Source organism: Cnephaeus nilssonii (genome assembly GCF_951640355.1).
Source record: "Cnephaeus nilssonii genome assembly, chromosome: 15".
NCBI classification, from domain to species: Eukaryota; Metazoa; Chordata; class Mammalia; order Chiroptera; family Vespertilionidae; genus Cnephaeus; species Cnephaeus nilssonii.
The window spans coordinates 40,238,190-40,261,417 of NC_137086.1; positions in this window are offsets into that span (position 1 = coordinate 40,238,190).

Sequence of the window (23,228 nt, forward strand, 5' to 3'; positions counted from 1 at the left end):
TCTTTTTTTAGCATAAGTAAGTTCTGTATGACATCTGAGATATACTTATGCTAAAATAGTATTCATCATTTATTTGAAATTCAAATTTAGTTAAGTATTCTATATTTTACCTGGCAATCCTCCATTAGACATTTGGCTATTGCAGAAAATGAAACACTCTGGGGTTAGAAGCCCCCAAACTGGTAAATCACATGAATTGCCTGGGAGAGAGTAAAGATTACCAGGTTCTATCTTCTGAAGATTATGATGAAGAAATCTGTTTTGTTGAAGGCTAAGGAGGAGGAGGAGGAAAGTGAGGAGGAGGAGGAGGAGGAAGAGGAGGAGGAGGAGGAGGAGGAGGAGGAGGAGGAGGAGGAGGAGGAGGAGGAGAAGGAGAAGGAGGAGGAGGAGGAGGAGGAGGAGGAGGAGGAGGAGGAGGAGGGGAAAAACCTGAAAGCTTAATTGGGGAAAAGGGGAGCCAGTGTTCAATAATATGTCTACATGACTCCTAAAATTAAGGAGGAAGTGGAGAGTTAATTGGTGGACTGAGGGCAGACAAAGGTTGGTCTCACAAGGGTCCTCAAAGTCTTATTCATTCATGAGATAGTTCCCGAGTTCCCATAATGAGCAGGGTTATGCCCTTGAGGAACCAAAATCCAGTAGAGGGAGGAAGACAGACATTTATGGAGGGTTTTCTGTGTGCCAGCGACCACACGGCTGCTCTGTATTCATTATCTCATTTAATCCTCACAGCAGCCTATCTCTGTAAATGCCACAACCCCACTTCTCCAGATGAGGACACTGAGATTATGGAAGCTCAATGTGCCCAAGATGATGACATTAGCAAGTGCCAGAGGACACATTCATGCCCAGCATGGTCTGGCTCCAAGCATTTGCTCTTTGTACAACAAGCTCATATCCAATAAGCACCAAGTAAGTGGAACAAATTAAGTACAAGAGACAAGTGTCTTGATACTGGATTCAAGTATCAATCAGTCTGGCACTTTTTAGCCCTGGAACCTTGAGTAAGTTACTTAACCGCTCTATGTTTTCAAACTTGCTACTACTTTACAGCTGTCATCACTGTCACTCAGAGATGCTCAATCAAGACAATCTTCGAGCTGGGATGTAAAAATATGTTCATAATATTAAAGTACAGCAGAGGTCACAACAGTGAGAGATCGATGAGAAGAAGCTTCTTCCCAAACCTGGGCTCAAGAAGCCAGGTTTCTTTTATTCTAGAGCTCATGGCTCTGTGACTGTGAGTAACAGAGTCCCCACTTTCCTTCACTTCAGAAGATGTCCCCATAGGGCGGGCGGGCTGTGTCTGGACATCCAGTGATGGCCCCCAAAGCCTCTCCTATGTATTAGCTGTGGAAGAAGAGTGGAAGTTTCTAGGAGTTAGACACATTAGCACTTGGGGTTTTATGAGGCTGAGCATATCAGATTTAAGGTTTATGGGCTTTATATAAGCACTTCTTAAAGTCAAACTAGCCCTCATGTTTTATATTTCGAGCCAAGCAATTATTTTCCTCCTCTGTAAGATGGTATTTCAGGGGTTTCTCTAAGGAGTAAATGAGATAATGTATTTTAAATGCTTATTGCAATGCCTGGCATATAGTTAGAGCTCAGTAAATGTTAGCTGCTATTATTATTATAAATTCTCTCCTACCAAAGTGTGAGCCCCTTAAGGGCAAAAACTATACTGTTCTTTGACCAAAATTCGAAGAGTGCCTTATAAAGAGTAAGTACCAGGTGAGTGGGTGAGTGATTGGAAGGAAGGGAAGAAAGAAGGGAAGGAGGGAGGGAGGGAGGAAAGAAAGATGTATAGATGGATGGACAGATGAATTTAATAATGGCTCTTCTGTCAATAATGATTGGGAAACTCTTCGTGGAGAAGATGAGAATGAAGCAAACTATTAAAGATAAATCATATGACAATTTCATGGCATAAAACTTCCGTAATACTTTCATTCTTCTTTTTCTTATCTCTATAGATTAATTATAAGACACCAGCCTTTTGGGAAAGATACCAATAAAAAAGGTATAACTAACCAGCATAATGCCATGCACCCAGTAGATGCTCAAAAGATGTACTAATTCTTTCAAAAATATTACTAATTTACATTTTCTCATTGAAAAAAAATTTTAATGTGACTTACAACATTAAATCCATAGCATTCTTTAAGATAAAATCATACCAAACCAAGTGGCCAGGAAGACCAGAGACGAGCTGGTGTTTTTATTCTGTCCTCAGATTGCCTGGGTTTCAGAGGTCAGTGTGATTGCTGCCATGACTTCAGTTAAAATAGAATAATTGGGCCAGTAAAATTTGAAAAGTATATTTTAATTTGCTCCAGTCCATGTAAGCTCAAAGAAGAGAGAGGGAGAGCAAGAAATAGAATATAATAGGAATAGAAAAGAAGGATGTGAGGAAGAGAAAGGCCAGACTATAAATCAAGGGCCAGCAGGCAAAGGACATGAAAAAGAGCCCAGCAGAATTAAAATAATCTGGAAGTAAGAGGAAAAACCAAGAGTTCAGAAAAAGTAAAGAGGATTCCATTAATACTCATTTCAGAAGGCAGTAGAGGGTGGACAACCCTTGCAAAGGAAAGAACAGGAGGAAGTAAAAATAAAGTGAACAGCTGCACATTCCTCTCTCAAACCCCAGCAGTCGCCACAGACGCAAGCTCTTGACCTTGCCCGTGGAAAGAGCTCCTAAAGGCACAGCACAAGGCTGACCAGCCCTCAGAGGAGGGAGCTGTGCCCAGAGAACTTCGAAGGTGAGCTGGCCCACCTGAGTTGAGGACATCATCAACATGCTGAGGCCATTTTGTGTATACAAATAAGTGGCAGCCTACACCAAATGATTTTGAGGGTTCGAGCCTTGCACGCCCCCCCCCAAAAAAAAATCATGCCCTAATCTGCTGACTGATACCTGCAATTCTGCAATTACAGATTCATTTATTTCATAGTTTCTTATCCTCAGTTAAAATGAGGATCCCTCTAACAAATAAAGATGAAATATTGCCAGCCAACCATTCTCATTGAGAATTAGTCCAGCAAAACATCTGAAGGTACAAATGCCAACCCCAGCAGGTCTTGCCTGCTCCCAAATTGTGCCAACTTGTGCTTACTAAGAAAGAAAAATAAATAATAAATAAATAAATAAAAAATAGCTCTATGATGAATATTTGGTGACTGTTTTGATTTAAAAGAACAAATGAGATTGAAGTAGACATGAGCTCTCCTTTAATACAAAAAAATAAAATTTCCCTGAACTCATCTCCCAAAAATGATCATGTATCAAGAGTGACAAGCTATTGATCATTATTAGCACTGGATAATGAGCAATGGGCACCTGGGGACTCATAATATTCTCTTCACTTTTGTATATGTTTTTAAATCTCCACACTAGTCATTTATAAAGACTATGTTTCCACTGAATTAATTTTACTGAATTAAAATGAATAATTGAAGAATAAACAATTCAATCTCTCAAATACTTTGTCCATTCCCACCTCACACAAAAGCATGGATTCTTAGAAATTATTGGAAACCCAGTTGCTCTACTTGTGGGGAGAATCCTACTTTTCATTTCAAAGTCTCGATGGCAGGTGGACACTACCTGAACCTTTATCCCTACTCAGCTGGAGTCCCGCCTAATCGCTAAGTCTTCCATAGACTTTGCCATTGCCACCTTAGATCTGCACTTTTAGCCTCTTTTTATTGACGCTGTCCTGCAGTCTCTCAGCCCCTAGCCTTGGCCACTGGCTACTCTCTCGAGATGTTGGAAACATTTCTTCTGCCTCACAGATGGCCTGATTCTCCTCAACTTCCTCACTCTCCTGCTGAAGGATGCTCCTGTCTTCTCCCTCCTCATCCTGTGTCCAGCCTGTGTAATGAATGCTCTCCACTTGCTCCATCTCTGTCACATGATAGCTGGCATTAGTCAGCCCTGTGGAGTCTTTGCCTTGTTAGAAGAAAAGGACTGCAACTCTGATGTCTCATGTGGAGAGAGACACACAGAGAGAAAAGTTTATGCTAATTTCTAAAAGACATGACTCACAGCCAAACCACATCAAAGCAGATTCCTAAATTGGCACTCATTACTCCTTGGGGCATCTAAGGCAAACATATTCACAAAATTCACACTCAGCAACAACAAACAAAACCTTTCGTAAGGAAACTGTTATTTCTGTATTTTATTTGGAGTCTTCCACAAAGGATGACTGATTTAGGCTAAACGTGGAAGTCACATTGGAGAATGAAGACCAAGCACAAAACCTCAACATGTGACCAAGAAGGCTGACTAGCCCTCGATGAGCAGGTATAGTCATAGAGGCCCAGGTCCAAAGAGCCAGGGTCAGCCTGACCTGCTTAACATTTCTGTGACCTTAACACTTGTGTTTACTTCAGAGGATTAGGAAGCAAGAGGAAGTGCAAATTCAGTGAAAGAAGCCAATTCTATACTCTGTGGCCACCTCAAAGCAGCTGGCAGGATAGATTTGCTAGAGATATTCTGTAGGGGAGTATCTCTAATGCCAAATCTCTCTTAAAGAAAAGAAATAAAACCGATCTTCTTTAATGTTTACTATCTCTATAAATTCTTTTTTTAAATCTTTCACTTAACATTATATCTGTGAGATTAAGTCATGTTGTTGCATATATAGTAGTTCATTTTAAATTGCTATGTACTATTGTAATTGTGGGAATATTACCTATTCTATTGATGTACATTTTGGCTATTATGAATAAAACTATCATGAATATTCTTGTATGCATATTCATACCCATTTCTGTATATGGCTAGGAGGGAGTCCAAGGTCACATGAATACAGGTAAGTTCAGCTGTGGTAGACACTACCTTTAACCACCTAACAACATGGTAGACCCACAACAACTATTCTGCATAATCCCTCCTCTACTAAATCTGAACACCTTCACTTGCACTCATGTATTCCTCTTCCTCCCAAGATTCTTACCTTGACTTCCTCCTTCCCTCTCTACACTGTATCCTCTAGTGACCTCACTTATCCTTACACACTTAACTGGCCTTAACATTTATTTAGCCACATCCTGACTTCACTTCAAAGCAGCAGTCATGTTCTTCCATCTTCCAGCTCAACGTTTACACTTGGATGTTCTTCAAATGGTTGAAACATGTTGAATCAAAGTCGTCTTCCTCTCCTCCCACCCTCATCATTTCTCTTTCCTGGTTTTATTGCCCTTCACCTGGCATTCTGGGCTATAACCTTGGCAGCCCAACCCTTAGGAGGAATTTAAATCCTACCAGTGGCATGGCTACAACAGACCTCAAAGGGGAATGGAGTTCCCCTTCAAAAGAGTTCCAACTGTTAGTTTACTTGAAATGGCTACCAAACTGAGACATAGAGAAAATCATTTTTGTATTTCCTATCTCCCACATCATAAGGACACGTCACTTAACAGGTCATGATTCAGGACCCAGCCCCATTGTCTTCAAATTCCACTTTGAAAGGAGCACTTCCTCTTTTAAGAAGCCATGTTGGAAAGGAAAAAGGCTGTTTATATAACATTTAAAATCATGGGTTTGGATCAAATAGACCACCACCTTTCACCTGTGTGACTCTGGGTAACTTACTTCCCATTCTGGGCCTCAGTTTCCTCATCTATAAAATAAGGGTAAGCATTGCCACCTTACCCATTTGCTAGGAAAATTAAATGAGATCAAGAGACACGGTACAGCATCTGAACCATCCATACTCATTAAGTGTGGTTGGCGCAGCTGCTGTTGCCAATCCTCTAAGTGGGAAAACTAGATAAATTGAAACTCGTTCAGTGTCCCAAAGAGGTTGCCACTGGACAAGCAGCAATTTCAAAGTTCTAATTTCTTTTACTTTGCTCTCTGAATAGCTCAGAAGGGATGGATAGGCTGTGAAAAATGTTCTCAGGCTGGTCAATTTGAGGTATTTCATTTCACGGATCTGTCTGGAAACTGCCAGCTCATTTCATTGATCAATGGCCATCCCAGTGTTGGAGTTTAGGTTATTACCATCCGAAACTGAAGCTGAATGAGATCCGTAGGAGCAGGACGCTGAGAAAGGCACTCCGGCTCTGTCAGAGACATGGCTGTGCTCCACAATCAGGCTTCAGTCCAGCGTAGGAGCAATTTGCATTTGTACCCAGACTCCTTTCTCTCACGATGGCATTTTCTCCCCTGGCTTCTGGATACCTTTTTGCAGCTGCCTCAGATGGTACCTTCTGCAAAGCTTTCAGTGCCTGCCTGTGAAGCTGTCTAACCTGTCTCCCCGCCACACACCCTACCTCTTAAAGTATAAGCAGATCCAAGCAGACACCGTGTCAATCAGCTTATCAATCAAACACCCATCAAGTACCTGTCATGTACACTGCCAGGAACCTCACCACAGGAAAACATAAAGAAAACACATTATTTTACCTCAAAGCTTAAGTAACCAACAATACAGGTTAGCGCATGCTAACAGGGTGGCTCAGATAGTTAAGTGTCAAGATAGTAATAGGAAAGAGAAATAACCTCTGGGTTCGTGGATCCCCCAAATAATGGTAACCAATCCCACCCCACCCATCCCTCTGACACACCAGGGGAGAACCCTGCACAAAGTGGGTGCCTAATAAATGCTTATGAGTAGATGCAAACACATGTTTTGCTTTGTTCTGCTTTTCCAGGATACAGAGAGTTTATCCAAAGTCCAGTACAGACTGGCCAAACTGCCTTCTACAATGTGAACAGAAGAAAGTCTGTGAAAAAGGCACTTATATTCCATTCTCTCAGTATTACAAGTGGTTGGGCGGGCAGACAAATGTGCCAGGTTCCATGTTATAATCCTGAGCCTGAATCGCTGGATCAACATATCCATCTGTGTCACCATCAAGAAAACGGCATTTGCTGCCCCTCATGTCTTACAACAGGAATAAAAAATTATAAATGTTTACACCCTTGTCCCATCCTGACATGGAAACTCAAGGGTGTAGGCCCTGAGGGAGGGGCCGGCCATCACAAGGCCTGAACTAACACAGGTATTTTTAACATGTTCTTCGGCTGCTTCCCCTCCCCCTCCCCCGCAGAAAATCTTTTCCTCCTTGTAAGCAGAAGTTTATATGCTGATTCCTCACAAACTAAAGTGATTTACCATATAACACAGCAGAAATATAAGTTTGGGGGGGGGGGGGCGGGTTATAGGATGAGGTTAGGTTCCCAACCTTATTATCTACAAGCCATAAATCCTGGGCAGGTTATTTAACCTTTGAGTTTCTATGCTTTCATCTTAACTACAAGAATGACATTTCTTTTGCAAAATTGTTGCCTGGATTCAAAATAGTATAAGTAAAAGCATGCAATGGTACCTAAAAAATGCTAAATAAATCACTGTGTATAGCTATTACCATTACTCCGTGAACAAAAGTAGTCCAATTCACTACTCTCCAGCTCCCTCCATAACAGATGAAGCTCCCAGCTAAGCCATACAGGACTCTGAGCTCAGGAGACATCCACAATAATTAACAAAGCTCAAAATTCTCGTGGCTCTCTCTCATCTGGCCTTCTTAAGAGGAAAAAGATAAAACACAATTCTAGGCAGTAAAAAACTGGAAAAAACTCAACAAACTCAAACTTCCCCTGGGCACTCCATGAATCCCTGTTCTCTTAGAAACTTCCCAAAGTTTGCACCTACACTGGGCCTTGAGTTACATTCACTCATTCTGACCTGCGGTTATCCATGAGGCCTATGTAAGTGATTCTATGCAGAACAGAAATTATCTTTCAGAGATTATATTTCCCCATTGATGACTGGTCACCAAGACCATTTGCACAAAATTCAGGAGGATGGGGAGAGTCAAATCACTTCCATTCACTTGCAAAAAGTCATCATGTGTTATATCTATCATTTCCCAATCCCAACAGCTCTTGTGGGGTTCGACGTGAAGAGATAGGAAGAGTAAGCGTGTTATGCGGCAAGTCACAGGGACACGCCTGGCAGGGCTAAAAACGTGAAGGCACACACATCATTCAATAAGTGTTTTCTTTCCCTTTGTGCATTGGACCAGCTCTCCGGGTTGCTGTTTCCGGGCCAGGCATACGCCAGGTCCAGGGAGAGACAGAGCCCCACGTTTTGGAAATGGCACTTGGACAAAGTTGTGGGAGGCCCAGGGCAAGCAAGGCCAATGCAGCGCGGCCAAGATTCTGATGAACCATAAAGGGGAGGAAATAGCACTTTCCCCTGATTCATGCAAAAACAATTTACTCTCAAACCTTCTAATCATTCGTGGTCTGAAAACGTGGTGCAACTGGCCTCCCGAGCCACCCTGCTCCCACGGCCTCCCCGGCTGTCCCGTGCCGGGCTGACAGAACAATCAGATCAAAAGCGAACCTAAGGTAGTGGCACTCTCCCCTAACTGTTGACAGATGGAGAATGGAAGCTACATGAATGCTCTCTCTTGTGTCAGCACTATAAAAACGTCGGACTGACCCATGAAAGATGGAGAAGGAAGCTCTGGCAGCCATTAGGAGCCATGCCTGACTCCAAGCAATAACTCATTCATGGTTTTATGAAAATGATTTTATTGCAGTGAATTGCTTTTTTCCCCCCTCTGCAAAAATTACTGCTTATCAGCGTCACAGAAATCAAGCTAAAAACTCCCCACCTTTTCTCTCTTCTAATGCGATCCCTCCCTCTGGCCAGGAACTTAATAAAATGGAACATTTCATTATTCCGGTTTGCATACCTCTTTTGAAGCTGAAACTGTCATCTCAAGTGAGCGCTCTGAAGTGGCCGGTGTTAGGGTAATTTGATTGCCTCTTGTGTTTGCTCAGACACATCTAAATGCCCGAGGAGCCACTCTGTGTCCAGGCCTCTAGCAGGACCGGATTTGGGAGTTGCAATGTGAAGGGAATCGTTCAAAAGCAGCACTTTCCGATTCCTTCAAAGTACAGTTTAGACACGGCTTTTTCATGAGCTATTAACTGCCTGTCAGATGCCTTAAGAGGGGAAAACAAAACCAGGTGTATTGAAAATTCATATATTCACAAAGAGCTCAGTCCTCTTTGCCTCTTCAGGCCCACGTCAGCCTGGGCAATAGGAATACCAGACTGAGGCGATTGCCTCCCGGAGTGGAGGCCTCCAAGTAAACCTTCTATTGCGTTCGGAACACAGAGCCCCCGAGGATGAACACACCCAGTTGCAACCCTCAGTTAGTTCCCTGGGTGCAGACTCTCAGGCCCCACCCCGGACTCACTGAATCAGAATCTGCTTTTGTCCCAGATAACCTCTGGGTCATTTGTAGCATTACAAAGTTTGAGAAGCACTAGTTTATACCATGGAAGTAATATTTATTAGCCTACCCTGGCTGACCAGTGTATTCAGCTAGTAACCAGTTACTGTTGCTATAGTCCCAACAATCAGTAAGGTATGCCTTCGAAGAGTTCAACATCTGGGAGGACACCATGCAGGAATGGTTGGTGTCTACGGGGCACAATACAACTTCAGAAAGGGCCCTCACAAACCTAAAGATTTAAAGTGGAAAGTATCAGACCTGTGCTCTATGGTATTGTCCCCTTTTAGGGCAACCAGACCCTCTGCCTGCAGCCTCTTCAGGTCTCCACAATCCTGCCTACTCAGTCCCAGCAGCCCGAGCAAGCCCAGTGCTGACTCCAGCTCTTCGGCTTCCAGAGAGCCTTGACCATTGCGCATCCCAACAGTCCATCCTTCTGCAACCTTCTCTAAACACTCCTACCACACAAATATTGATTGTTAACAAAATGAGACCCTTTTAACATAGCATGGGTCCCTTTTATGCTTTGTGGCAGAGACATTTAGCACTCACTAGCTATGCGTTCCCCCACATTTCTCAACTCAGTTGCAGCTAGGAGGGATACTGTGACTACTATAATTATGGCCAACATGTTGCAAACGGAAGTGATATATGTCACTTCTGGGATGAAGCATATAAGAGTTGGTATGCAAAGTTCTTTCCCATGCTTTAGTAACCAAAAGGAAGACATGAGTTCCAGATGGCCTAGCAACATATTGAAGCAACCTACATCTCTTGGAAAGGAGCTTCCTAGAGAGCTAAAAGACCCACTGGTGAAATGTGCATAAGAAGGAAATAAGCCTTTATGTGGTGCATTTACAGGGTAAGCCACTGAGATGTTGGGATTGTTTGTTACACAGCATAACCTAATCTACCCTGACTTATACATCTTTACACCATTCTGTTTTTCCATGTGAGTTTCACATTAGGTGAAAAATGTGGAAAGAAGTGATGAAAGAATGTTCCCTCATGTCTTCTCAGGTAAATATACCATTAGGTTTTTCTTAATGATAGGAAGTAGAATGGGATTTGCCTTTATTATATAATGATTTGTATTATTGTTGATTTTTTTTATTTAATTACCTCCCAGGTGCATTCTCAAAGTTAAGAAAGTTATTGGCTATTTAACGTGGTAAACAAATGATTCCCTGCTAGGGTCAAGGATCAGATCTGAAGTAGCAATTGAAAGCAGTCATTTGAAAAGATCAGTGGCCACATATTTGGGAAATAGTAGTTCTGTAGACTGGGTTACAGGCTGCCTGCCCCAGTGGAGACAATACTCTGGTTATTCCTTTTCTCATCAGCTGTATAGACATTGAACTAGAGTGGCAGGCTTCTCTTTTCCTAGGGATAACAACTCACCCTAGGTTTGCTCTTTTTCCAATTAAATTAATCTAATGTTGATAAGAGTAGCAAGTCAAGTAGCTATTTAATGTTGCGGGAATATGCACAAGATCAAGTTGCAAATTCAAATAACATGTAAATAATATTTAAACTGTCTGTTCCAGAATTATACTATCTTCCTGCCAATTTTTTTTCTGTAGAAATGAGCTGTTCATTTTTCGCTTGTAGCTAACATTTAAAATGAGGGAAAGAAGTCACACCCACAAGCGCCACTCTAGTAAAATCACTGGATTTTAACAATCTGGCTTAAAGTGCCAAAAATCAAGGGTAATTATAATTTAGGATTAAAATTATGCTCTGAATTTAGCTGGTTGTGTATGGTTATGGGACCTACTAAGCACTATGAGTTTAGTAGGAAGATCTTTCAGTTAATGGACAATTTGAGTTATAATACCTGGACAAGGTTACATAGTCTGAGCAGAGAGAACTTCTGCTTCATCCATTGGTGACTTTTCAGGAGTCAAGCTCTGAAGAGATGTTTTTGGTATTTTTCTGTTTGTTTTCCTACTTTGGAAAAAATCTATTATCAGATTATTTAAAAATATTAATAATAAGGCCATAGAAGTAAAGAAGAAAAGGAAGAAATATTTAATTATAGAAAATATGAGTGAAGACAAATCTTTTTTAAATATTTTTTTTTATTTATTTTAGAAAGAGAGAGGGAGAGGGAGAAGGAAAGAGAGAGAAACATCGATGAGAGAAAACCATCCATCGGCTGCCTCCTGCATGCCCCTACTGGGGATTGAGCCCGCAACCCAGGCATGTGCCCTGACCGGGAATCGAACCAATGATCTCTCAGTGCATGGGACTACCATCAACCAACTGAACCACACAGGCCAGGACAAGACAAATCTTATGGAAGTAGAAACAAAAGAAAAAAAAGAGAAAAAAAAAAGACAAAAGGAAAATAAGTTCAAAGAAAGAAAAACACAGAAAGACTGATGGAGAAGAGATTATATATATTCTTGCAAATATGCTGCCCTGTGGGCATGGGTTGTGTTTTCTATTGTGTACATCCCCCACTTCCTAAAACCTAGCTCAGGGCTGAAGACCCAGCTGACCCTTTGACTGACAGACAACATAAATTGAACTAATGATCTTGGGTCTAAACTTGGTTCATAGTACCATAAACTGGTTTAGCTGAGGCAAGGATATTTTGGATTGAATCATGAGTTTAACAACTGAATCTGAACAAAGAATCCCACAGAAGAATCCTGGTGCTAAATGGAACTCATAACACAGAGCTTAGCACTTCTCTGGAGTTCTTTGCAGCTATACAGACCTGCGTGATGCAAAAGGGAAAAAGAAAAAGAAGGGAGAGCTCCCTCCTTGGTCTTCCTGACAGCGGGATATGGCACTACCAGGGGAAATAAACTAAACATAAGTGGAAAATAAAACCATTGCATAGCTCTAAGCTGGGACAGTTAAGAGTTAGGATTTGGTTCTGGCTCAGTTGGTTGGAGCATCATACCATGCACCAAAAGGTTGTGGGTTCAATTTCTGGTCAAGACCTAGGTTGCATGTCTGATCCCCAATCAGGGCATATAAGGGAGGCAATTGATGGATGTTTCTCTCACATCATTATTTCTCTTTCTCTCCCTCCCTCTCTCTCTAAAAATAAAAAATAAAATGTTTTTAATTTTTAAAGAGTCAGGGTTTGCCTTCTCAGCTGTTACTTCATGTAACCCAGGATGGTGAATGGTGTCATGCTGCCCTATAAAATCTGCTTACAATGGGCTTGGACCACAATTACACATCCTGTGAAAGTCCATATGGGTGCCCAGAAGCTAACTGTCTCAAGGTCACCCCTAGGTAAATGCTCCTTTTCAGTCTACCTCAACCCAGATGTGAAACTCAATTCCTGTCCCTGGATGGATGCATAAGTACTCGACACAGAGCCATACTCACTAGTGACGTCTGGGTAGCACACTTTATTTACTAAAGAATTCATGCAGATGGATGGTGTTAGAAAAAGTGAGCACAAACAACTTAATGATAAATCCAGTTTACATGACCAATTCTGCACTGGAAGCTCCATCAAGCTCTCTATCCTGTTGTTCCTCTGCTCTTTTTTCTTGCCCCCAAGACAACAAATTCTCCCATTTTCTTTTTTCTTTTTTTATCCTCAAACAAGGATATTTTTTCCATTGATCTTTAGAGAGAGAGTGTGGAAGAGATGGAGAAGGGGGAGAGAGAGAGGAGAGTGGAAGGGATGGAGAAGGGGGAGAGAGAGTGGCATCAATGTAAGAGAAACAGATCTGCCCTTGACTAGGAATGGAGCCTGCTACCCTTCTGTGCATGGGCTGATACTCTAGCCACTGAGCAAAACTGGCCAGGGCCTCCCATTTTCTTAAGCATTCCCAATTTTTTCTGCCCTCTCCTTCCAGAAACTATTCCCTAAGATCTATCTTTTCACCACCAATTGATTTCTCACATTATTTCATGAAGCAAAATCAGTTCTTTCCTGAAGAGATGGATTTAGGTGCCAATTATTTTTGTTATAATCCATTTAAAAAGAACACTGGACATATAAAGAGCACTGGACAGGCCACTTTGACTGAAAATATCTCCCTCATTCATGGCCTTAGGTTCCTTAAGCATTGTGTGTTCTAACCAATTGTAATCTTAAGTAGTCCAATATTCATTAAGTCTCCTATCTGTGAGGATGTTTATATCTATGTCTATGTCAATATCTATATCTGTATCTACATCTACAATGATGTATATATCATAGATGTGCCTGCCAACAGATTTCAAACCAGCAGGAAAACACTGTGCCTGGAGGTTCAGGAAAAAGAAGAAAGAGAAGAAGGGGAGGGGGGCGGAGGAGAAGAAGGAGGAGCCACTTGCCACCAAAGAGCGAAGAGCGATTTTCCTCTTTCACAGTCTCACAAGGGCCAGTCCTGAATGCAGTCCCTACTGAATCCAGCAGGAAGTCCATTCACCCAGTCAACCCATCCTTGGCAGCCATCCTTGAACCGTCCCTCCCCTACAAACCAGGTGGATCAGGCAGCCCCAGGACAGACAGGAAGCCTCGCCAGCCGCACAGTCTTCCCTCGTCCTGTCTGGGGACTCAGGCAGACAACCAACTGCTCCAGGAGAGGAAACAATTAGGGAGAGGGGCGCCCCTCCCTCTCGGCCTCAGGCTGCCCAGCCAGCATGATTAGCATAATTACAATATGTTCCTCCAGCACCAGCAGGAAAACTTGTGCGAGAGGGAAAAGTGTTAAGACACAGGAGCCAGCCAAACAACAGTGGGGCTTTGTGATTAGCTCAACAGTTCCTCTTCTAGAACTTTCCTGGGGGACTCCCAGGAAACGCCAGGCTCCAGGACTAAAGGCAGGAGCAGGAACACTGCATCCCTGCCTGATAGCAGGGGGCTGAGTGCCACCCCCTTCCCCAAAGCAAGGAATCCCTCTTCACCTCTTGACTGGCCCTTCTGAACTGCCCTTAAGGGAGTCCCAACCTTTCTGGGCTTCAATTTCCACATCACCAAAGAAGAGAAAATAATCGTGCCTATTGTGAGAAATAATCAGATAACAGCTAGGAAACTTTTGAACAGCAAGAATGCTAAATAAATAGCAGTGGCAATGACAGTCTAGAAAGTATTTGCCTGGATCTGAATCCCCCCGAAGTCATCAAATATCTAAAGGCATGTTCCTGCCCTCTCAGCCCCAGGGTTTGTAATTTTCAGCACCTCCCTCCCACAATCCTCCCTGTACCCCACCACCATAGTTGCACATTAACACAGTAATAGTAGGCTGCTTCGGATTCTCTATGCCATGTTTCCTGACCTTTTTCTGTCATAGCATCCATAGAAAGTGATATTAGTAATAATCTCTGGGGTAAATGGTTGCTCATGGCAATCCAGGTCCCACCCTGCCACCCCCAAAGGCTGATGTAATCAATAACCCCACATCTACCCAGCACGTCTATGAGGCACTAATGTGTCCCCCAGATTGCTGGGAAACTCTGCTCTGCATCAGCAGTTTGGTACATAGTTGGTTACGTAGTTGGCTGGTTGTTGTTTTGTTTTTTAACAGATGTAGCTCCCTGTGACCTGGAGCCAATGGTGGTCCCAAGCAATTGCTTTCATCCTTGGTTATATGTTAGAATTCCTGGGGGGACATGTAATAAACACCAACACCCAAGCATCACCCCCCAAAATTCTGATTTAATTGGTGGGGTTGGGGCCTGGCATTAGGTGAGCCTGACATGCAGCCGGGGTTGAGAACCATTGCCCTAACGTAGCCATTCCCAAGCCTTGAAATGCAATAAAAATCACCTGGAGACCCAGAAACAGTGCATATTCTGATTCAGCCAGTCTGAGAGGTGAACCTGAGACCTTGAATTTCTAGTCATCCCCCAAGAGAAGCTGATGCTGTGGCCTGCACACCACACTTGGAGTAGCACGGGTCTAAAAAGGTAGCTCTCAGATCTGAGCGTGCCTCCTAATCACGTGGGAAACCTTGCTAAAACAGACTGCCCAGAGCTTCTGCTTCAGTCCAGGGTGGGGCCTGACCGTTTGCATGTCTAGACCACATTTTTGAAATCATTGCTCTAAAGCAAGCATGTCAAACTCAAAGTTTAACACGGGCCAAATAAACGAGGCATGCGGCCCGTGGGCTACAAGTTTGACATGCTTGCTCTAAAGTATTGGTGTGGAAGATCTTAGACTTCAGGAAGAAATGAGCCCCATCTAGCAGACCAGAGAAATTCTGGTGATGCAAACTCTAGAATTCCCTAGAAAGAAAGTCAGAATGAAGCCCACCCCAAAATGATGAGCACAGGCAACCTTCTGAGTGGTCCAACTTAAGAGCCTCTGATAACTGCCTGGAAAGGCCTGGATGCAGGCCTCCCAGGGAAGGCAGCTCCCTCTCTCCCTGTGCTGGGAAGACTCTGCAGGCACTTGGTTTCTAGTCCTACAATGACCTCTCTGGCGATGCAGGTCAGTGGCTCTCAACAAAGTCTCCATCCTTTCCCTGAGAGGTGAAGGAGGCTCAGCCCACCTTTGAGCACAGAGCATCCCACTCCATCCTACCACCTAGGAGTCACTGGGAATCAAAACCACAAAGGTCCCACCTCCTTTCGTATTCCCATGAGTTCCAACAGGAAAGAAAAGAATGGAGCCGGGGCAGGTTAAGAGGAGAGAGGCTGGGAAAACAATGCACCCAAAGTGCTTTGGAGATGATGCTCAGTGGCTCTCAGTTTGCCAGCACTCGTTTAATGGGCTGCCGCTAATTGACCAGAACGACTGCCCCCCTAGCCAGTTTTCATCATTGGATCTGGACAGCTCCCAGGTAACAAGCTCCAACTGGGAGGGCTCGATTGCTATCAGCCAGAGTGAAGGAGGCCTTCAGCGAGGAAAAGCTGCCGGGCTGGCAGCAGCCCGTGTGTGATCCATGTGAGCGATTTCCAGCTCCCGGATGCCCCAGAAGTAAAGTCTGTTAGCACTGCAACCCAAAAGCCAGGACAGACCTGGAGCACTGGGGCTTCATCACATGATAATCATCTGATAGGACATCCTGCCCAGCCTCAGGCAAGCTCACCAGGATTAGTGCTGCTCTGTGTTTGCTGGCAGCCTTGAGGTGCATCACAGGACCCACTGACAGCAGAAATCCAGTTGTGTGAATAACTACAGAGTAATTAAGCAGGGTCAAGGCAGGGTCTGGTTTCAGAGACACTACATCACATCCAGGATCCCTAGGAGTTGGGCCCAGTTGCCTTATTCCTCTTGGTCAGAGCAGTCAGATGATCCTCCGAATGGAGTGCCATTCATTTGTGGGCACCAGGCTATCATTCAGCCCTCACATTTCCCTTCAGTGGACCCTTGAGTGTGTAATCAAAAGCAAAAATCCCCATCAACTAGCAGGAAGAGGGACATGACCTGGTATGTTGAGTAAACCTAGGATAAATTCAGTCACCAGGACATTTGTTCACGTACTGGCTTCAGTACTTACCTAGTTTTTATTTGTGGCAAACAGCCTAACCATTCTAAACCTTGGTCTTTTCATCAGTGAAATGGTGGGGGGGAAAACACCAGCAAAAACACCTACTGGTGAATTTTAAAAATATATGTGTAAATCGCCTGAAACACCATAGGTACTATCTATAATTATCATTATTATTGTGAGCATAGCTTTCAGCTATTTTTAGTAATACTATTACTATTCTTGGTTCCAACCTCTCTCCCTGAATCCCACCAAGGCTCTATAACATTCTTGAGTAGAGCTGCCAAAAAGGCTATTCTGTTGGACAAGATCTGTAGACACAAACAATAAGTTCCAAAGAGAAACATAGATTTCAACATAGAAATCTAGAATTCAGTGATTCAAAGAGTACACTTCTCAGTTCAGTTCTGTCACCAACAGTTATTGAGTCCCTCTCTGCTTACGCTGGTCTTAGAGTTTAAATGAGCATCTGTGAGAGTTCCCAAAAGTAAAGAGCTCTGCCTTTTTAGCCCCAAAACTAGGAACAACAGTAAAAGCAAAGCTCACCTGAGGGAGAGTAGGATTCTGTGTCTTCTAGTCTCTCTGACCTTCTTCAGCAGAAGAGCCTTGGGTTCTTGATAAATTTAGTCAATTCTGATAGGATTCACAGAACCCATCAACTAGCAAGGCCTCTTGAATGAGTAGCTACAAATGAGGTATGAAAATCAGCTCCCAAAAACCCAGGGAACAAGATTCATAGATGTGACTGAGCTAAAGAAAATTACATGGCTGAACATTCGGGCCACATACAGATGTGGTTCAAGTTCTACAGGTAGGAGGTTTGACTGGCAGCACATGCCCATAGGACATGATGAAATGGAGTTTGGGAACCATTCTCAGATGATTTGTGCTGGGTGGAGTGGTGTGGCATGAAGAGCGTGTTGAGAGAGAGAAACCAAGCAGAGAGACCAATAGGAGGTAAATGCAAAGGGAAAACACTCCCATTGGTAAGTCATTGGGCACATGAACATTTTAGGTTAATGCTCTTAATTGTTGGAATCCCCTTCGCAGTAATGGAATGCAGTGGACGACATGGATGTGAGAGGCTCAGTCCACAAAGAAAAGATAAAATTTGGCATTCAATAGACATCTAGGACATCTAGCCCTGAACACTTTTTCCAAAGAGCGACTTCCAGCTCCCAGATGCCCAGAAGTAAAGTCTGTTAGCACTGCAGCCCAAAAGCCAGGACAGACTGGGAGCACTGGGGCTTCATCACATGATAATCATCCGCTAGGACATCCTGCCCAGCCCCAGGATAACCAGTGAGGTCCAGCTGAACTTTGCTCATGTGTTTCCCATATTAGATGGACATGTCTATCTTAGAAAGACAAGCTGTTTAGTTGTCAGAGTTAGCAAATAAAAGCATGAATGATTTTTAGTCATTGTTTATCTGAAATTCAAATTTAACTGGGTGTTCTGTATTTTATCTGGCAACCTGAGAAATCCACCTCTAGAATTTAAGAGTTAATTTCATTCTATCAAAGAGTCTTTTCTCCAAGTCACAGGTAAATCCCACCCTTCTTCTACAGTCTTTACCAATATCGAACATCAGCCTCCATATTAATGCTCCTTTTTGGTTTACTAGACGCAAACCAGATGCAAAATAGAGGGAAGAAAATCCTTTGTCCAAGAGCAAAAAGAGATATAAATATCTAACAATGAACTTAAATAGGCAAGATCTATATGAAGAAAACTTGAAAGCTCTATTGAATAACAAAAAGACACAGTTAAGTGCATAAAATAAACCTTCTTTTTAAAAAATATATGGGTTTTTTTATTGATTTCAGAGAGGGAGAGAGAGATAGAAACATCAATGATGAGAGAGAATCACTGATCGGCTGCCTCCTGCATGCCTCCTACTAGGGATGGAGCCCACAAACTGGGCATGTGCCCTTGACCGGAATCAAACCCGGGACCCTTCAGTCCACAGGCTGATCCTCTATCCACTTAGCCAAACCGGCTAGGGCTAAACCTTGTTCTTAAACAAGAAGGAACTGGACACCTCCGGCCCTATAACTGGAGAAATCCATTTTCTTGGCAATTCATCGGCTTGCCCTGGGATACAGTTATTAGAAAGATATTTTCATAGGTAAAATGATATTTATAGATTGCTACCCTATTCTAATATCACAGCCAACGAAAGTCCCTGTACTGCTAAAGCATGAGACTCGACAAATAGAAAACAATAGGGAAAAGGCAATGCCACAAGCCAATTATGCATTTCTTCCTCTTGCCCCCTGCTGTGCCGAAAGAACCTTTATGGCTGGCAGCGAGGCTGCTTAACCTGGGCAGGAAAAGAGGCTGCACTCCAGCCAAGTCAGGGATTTATGGCCATTTAGGGATCTCTGGTGCCATTTGAACACATTTTCACTTGAAGCAAGTTTCTTTTTTAAATATCTTGTTATTGATTCATCTACTGCTCTTGCTTCCCAGGAAAAGCAAATCCATGCTCTGGTTTACCCCACTCTAGAGCATCAGAGAAAGCTACTTTCATTTGCCTTGCATGTCAATTTAGGGTTTGTAGCATGCTCACTGTAAATGAAACCATCAATAACCAGCTCCTCTGTGAGCCCACAGGTTCTGAGTCTAGTTCCTGTGCTCCTTGTCCAGCTGCATGCACACACACACACGTGTACACACACACACACACACACACACGTACACACACACACACACACACACACACACACACACACACATACCACATGCATCCAAGCTTCGGGATCTTTCTATCATCTGTGGAGGGCTCTCTGTAGCAATGAATAGCTTATGAAAGACAAAGAGGAATGGCATATCCTCTTACCACTCTCATCTTTACTGCAATCACTCTCTCAGCCAGCTCCTAGTACAGACCCCCTTCCCTCCTACTTGACCTTGATATCATTTAATAGTGTTAACTCCTCCTCCTTGAAATGAATCTTCCCCTAGCATGTGCTGCAGTCTCCTGATTCTTTCTCACATATCTCTCGTTCTCTTCCTCTGCATGCCCCTTATCATAGTTCTTCCAGAGTATAAAAAAATCAGTAGCTTCCCTAGATTCAAATCAGATTTTTTATTTGATAAAATAATATTAAAGTTCATCTAGAAAAATAAACATGTGAGAAAATTCTAAATAGGAAGGGTAATTGAGGATAACTACCCTGACCAGATATTAAAATGTATTATAAAGCTAGTTGTTGAAACAATATAATATTAATGCTTGGATATGCAGGCAGATGGTTGGAACAGAATAAAGAATCCAGAAACAAATATAAATGTATATGGGAATTTATGGTAATAAAGAGGACATTCCAGATTACACGAAATTACCAAAAAAAAAAAAAAAGGAATAAAGGACATAAATAGGCCGTTTGAACCAAGTCACAAATAACCAATAAATTTACAAAAAGATAATCAACCCCTCTCTTATTAAATAAATGCAGATTATAACATTGAGATGCCACTTTTTATCTCCAAAAATAAACTGTTTAAAACTTTGAAAATAAATAGCATATATAAGGCAACAAGGAGAAAGCACATTCGTACTTTTTGTAGTTGGGCATATAAATTAATACAATAATTTTAGAGGGCAATTTGGTAATGCTTATCAAAATTTTCAATGTACTTAACCACAGACTAAGCAATTCCGTGTCTAAGAATATGTCTTATGAATAAACAGCGCTTACACCATTACACAAATGTATATATATACATGAGAGCCCCACTGAACATATTGTATCACAATGAACTACCTAAATGTCTACCAGAGGTTAGGAAAATTATGGTGTCATATCATGAAGTACCGTACAACTGACAATAAGAATGAGTAGTTCTAAATACACAGACATGGAAAGATGCCAAATATATTGTTATGTGTTACACAAGTTACAGAGAAATTTGCACAATATGGCCCCATTTGTGTACAATATTAAATGTGGAAGCATATATGCTTATAGAGAGAGAACGAAAATGTTGATAAATATACAAGAAACTATCCCAGGAAGCTCTGGGAAATGGGACACAGGTTGCTAGAAGGGAAACTTTTGTTTTATGTCTTCTATACAGTTTTAATTTATACTTTTTCACTACAAGTATGCAGTATTCTTTTGATTAAAAGAAAAAATAGCATCATTCTACTTAAGTAAATATTCTCTAAGGTTCTGACTCTGGATGCCTCAAGAACAACTCAACCCAACACCAGTAATATCAAGTTGATGACAGAAATGTAGAATTTTACCATTCTTGAACTGCAAGGAACTTAGATGCCATCTAGCTCAATCCTTCACTTTATATGTAAGGAAAATGAGGTCCCACGGAAAATTCAAGGCAGAACAGGTACTAGAATATATTCCCAAAATCTCTGTCCTTATTTCAGGTCCTTAATGGTACCCCATCCCCCAAATCTCTCAGAGTAGAATATGGGTAGCTACACTGACAGGATAGGGCTCTCTATGTCGGCCACTAGCTCCTGCCAGCCCCATCTCTCTTCCCAACTTTCCCCACATCACAATAGTAGCTTTGATGTGTAGACATTTCTTTTCCCAGCACATTCCAGACTGCTTAATACCTCCTTGCCTGTCCTCCTGTAGGTCCTTCCATCTCAAGCATTCTTTACTTTGCATCTTAGAATCATCTGGAAAGACTTAAAATTTCCTGAAACTAGGTCACACCCAGGCCTAAGTGAGTACTTGAAACATTGGGGAAACCACACTATAAAGTACATGATTTTCTAACCACTATGCTATACATCTGAAACTAAAACAGAATAATATTGAATGTAAACTATAATTGCAAAGTGTAAAAAATAAATTTAAAAAAAAAGAAGAATCTCTGGGGATGGGTGGCAGGCCCAGGAGTTTTTGTAAGGGACCCAGGTGACTCCCAAGAGTACCTTTCTCCACCCCCCTTGCCAGGTAATGCCTATTAGTCCCAAGGACCCTCTCTAGGATTGGACCTTGACCCCATTTACCTTGTACATTTCGGGTATCATTGGCCTTTCCACGTGGAATTGAGAATAATCGTCCATGTCTGTATGCTCCTGGGGGACAATAGTAATACCTTACTCTTCTTTGAACTGCTGGTGTTGATCACAGGTGACACATAGTAAATGCCCAGTAACATTTGTGGAACTGATCGCCCTTCATCACAGTCCCCTAAATCAGTTCATCTTCACATGGTCTCTGATATCAGCCCCCTCCTTTCTAAGCCCACTGTTACTTCACCTTCTCTACTGGACTATCACCATATAACCTTCTAACTAGACTTTCTTTTTCCATTATCTCTCCTCTCCATTCAGTCTTTCCCACCATCTTTCTATGTGCTACAGATCATATCAATTCTGCTAAAACTAATACAGTTTCAAGTCCAAGTCCATGACCATATCCTCAAAATCTGGCCATACTCTTTTCCTTTTAAAAAATATATTTTTTTATTGATTTCAGAGAGGAAGGGAGATGGGGAGAGAGATGGAAACATCAATGATCCCACACTGGGGACTGAGCCCGAAACCCAGGCATATGCTGGGAATTGAATTGTGACCTTCTGTTTCAAAGGTTGATGCTCAACCATGGAGCCAGGCTGGCCAGGCCAGAATCTTTTCCTTTTAACCTTATTATCTAAACCTTGGAAATTAGAGGAGAAGATTACTGCATGCCTTTTCAAAGTCATCCTAGACCAGTGATGGGCAACCTTTTGAGCTTGGTGTGTCAAACTTCGCCAAAAAACTGAGCATAACTCGGGTAGTGTGTCACTTTGAGGAAAAAACTAACTCCAAGACTCTAGTCACAAATGTTTCATCCTCAGGAGCAGCAAATATTTTATCCTCGGCATGCGGCCGCGTGTCATCAGAAATGGCTACGCGTGTCATAGGTTCGCCATCACTGTCCTAGACCATTGTGAAAAAAGCCTACTTTGGGGCTTATTGGACACTCGAGAGGTGAAAATTTTGTTTGACTTACTATTTAACATTGAACCTGGCCCAGATTCTATAAAGTTGGGTGAACATGTATAAAATTGGCAAGCTACAAATAATTTTCTGTCCAGTATGACTGCAAATGAGTTATGTCTGGTAGGAAAAACAGCTCCACAGGTTATGGCCTCATTGTTCTCCAGAACATTCACCAGATTCATATCTAACTGTGCAGCTTTGTTTTAGCATTTCTTCTTTTGTTGATTAGGTATGTTTTGGTCTCTCTGTGAATCAGCTTTTCACTCTGTTGGTTCTCCAATTAATGAGTTAAATAAAAATCTTTGACATGGGCCCATCATGTATTTGTGCGAAAATTTATTTTTAAACTTTTTTTTAAAAAATTATACTTTGGCACCTCATACCAGAAGTCCAACCATACTTCATAGTTGCCAGTGCAGTTTTATGCTTGTCATTTACATGAACTAAAAATTCTCCTCTTGACCCAACATCTTTCAAAATCTTATCTTTCAAGGCTCTTTTCACAGTGCTCCTCTCGGTGAAGGCTTCCTGATCTCCTCATCTAATTTATTCTGCTCTGCCATGTTCTCACTGTGCTCCTCTCTGTGAAGGCTTCCTGATC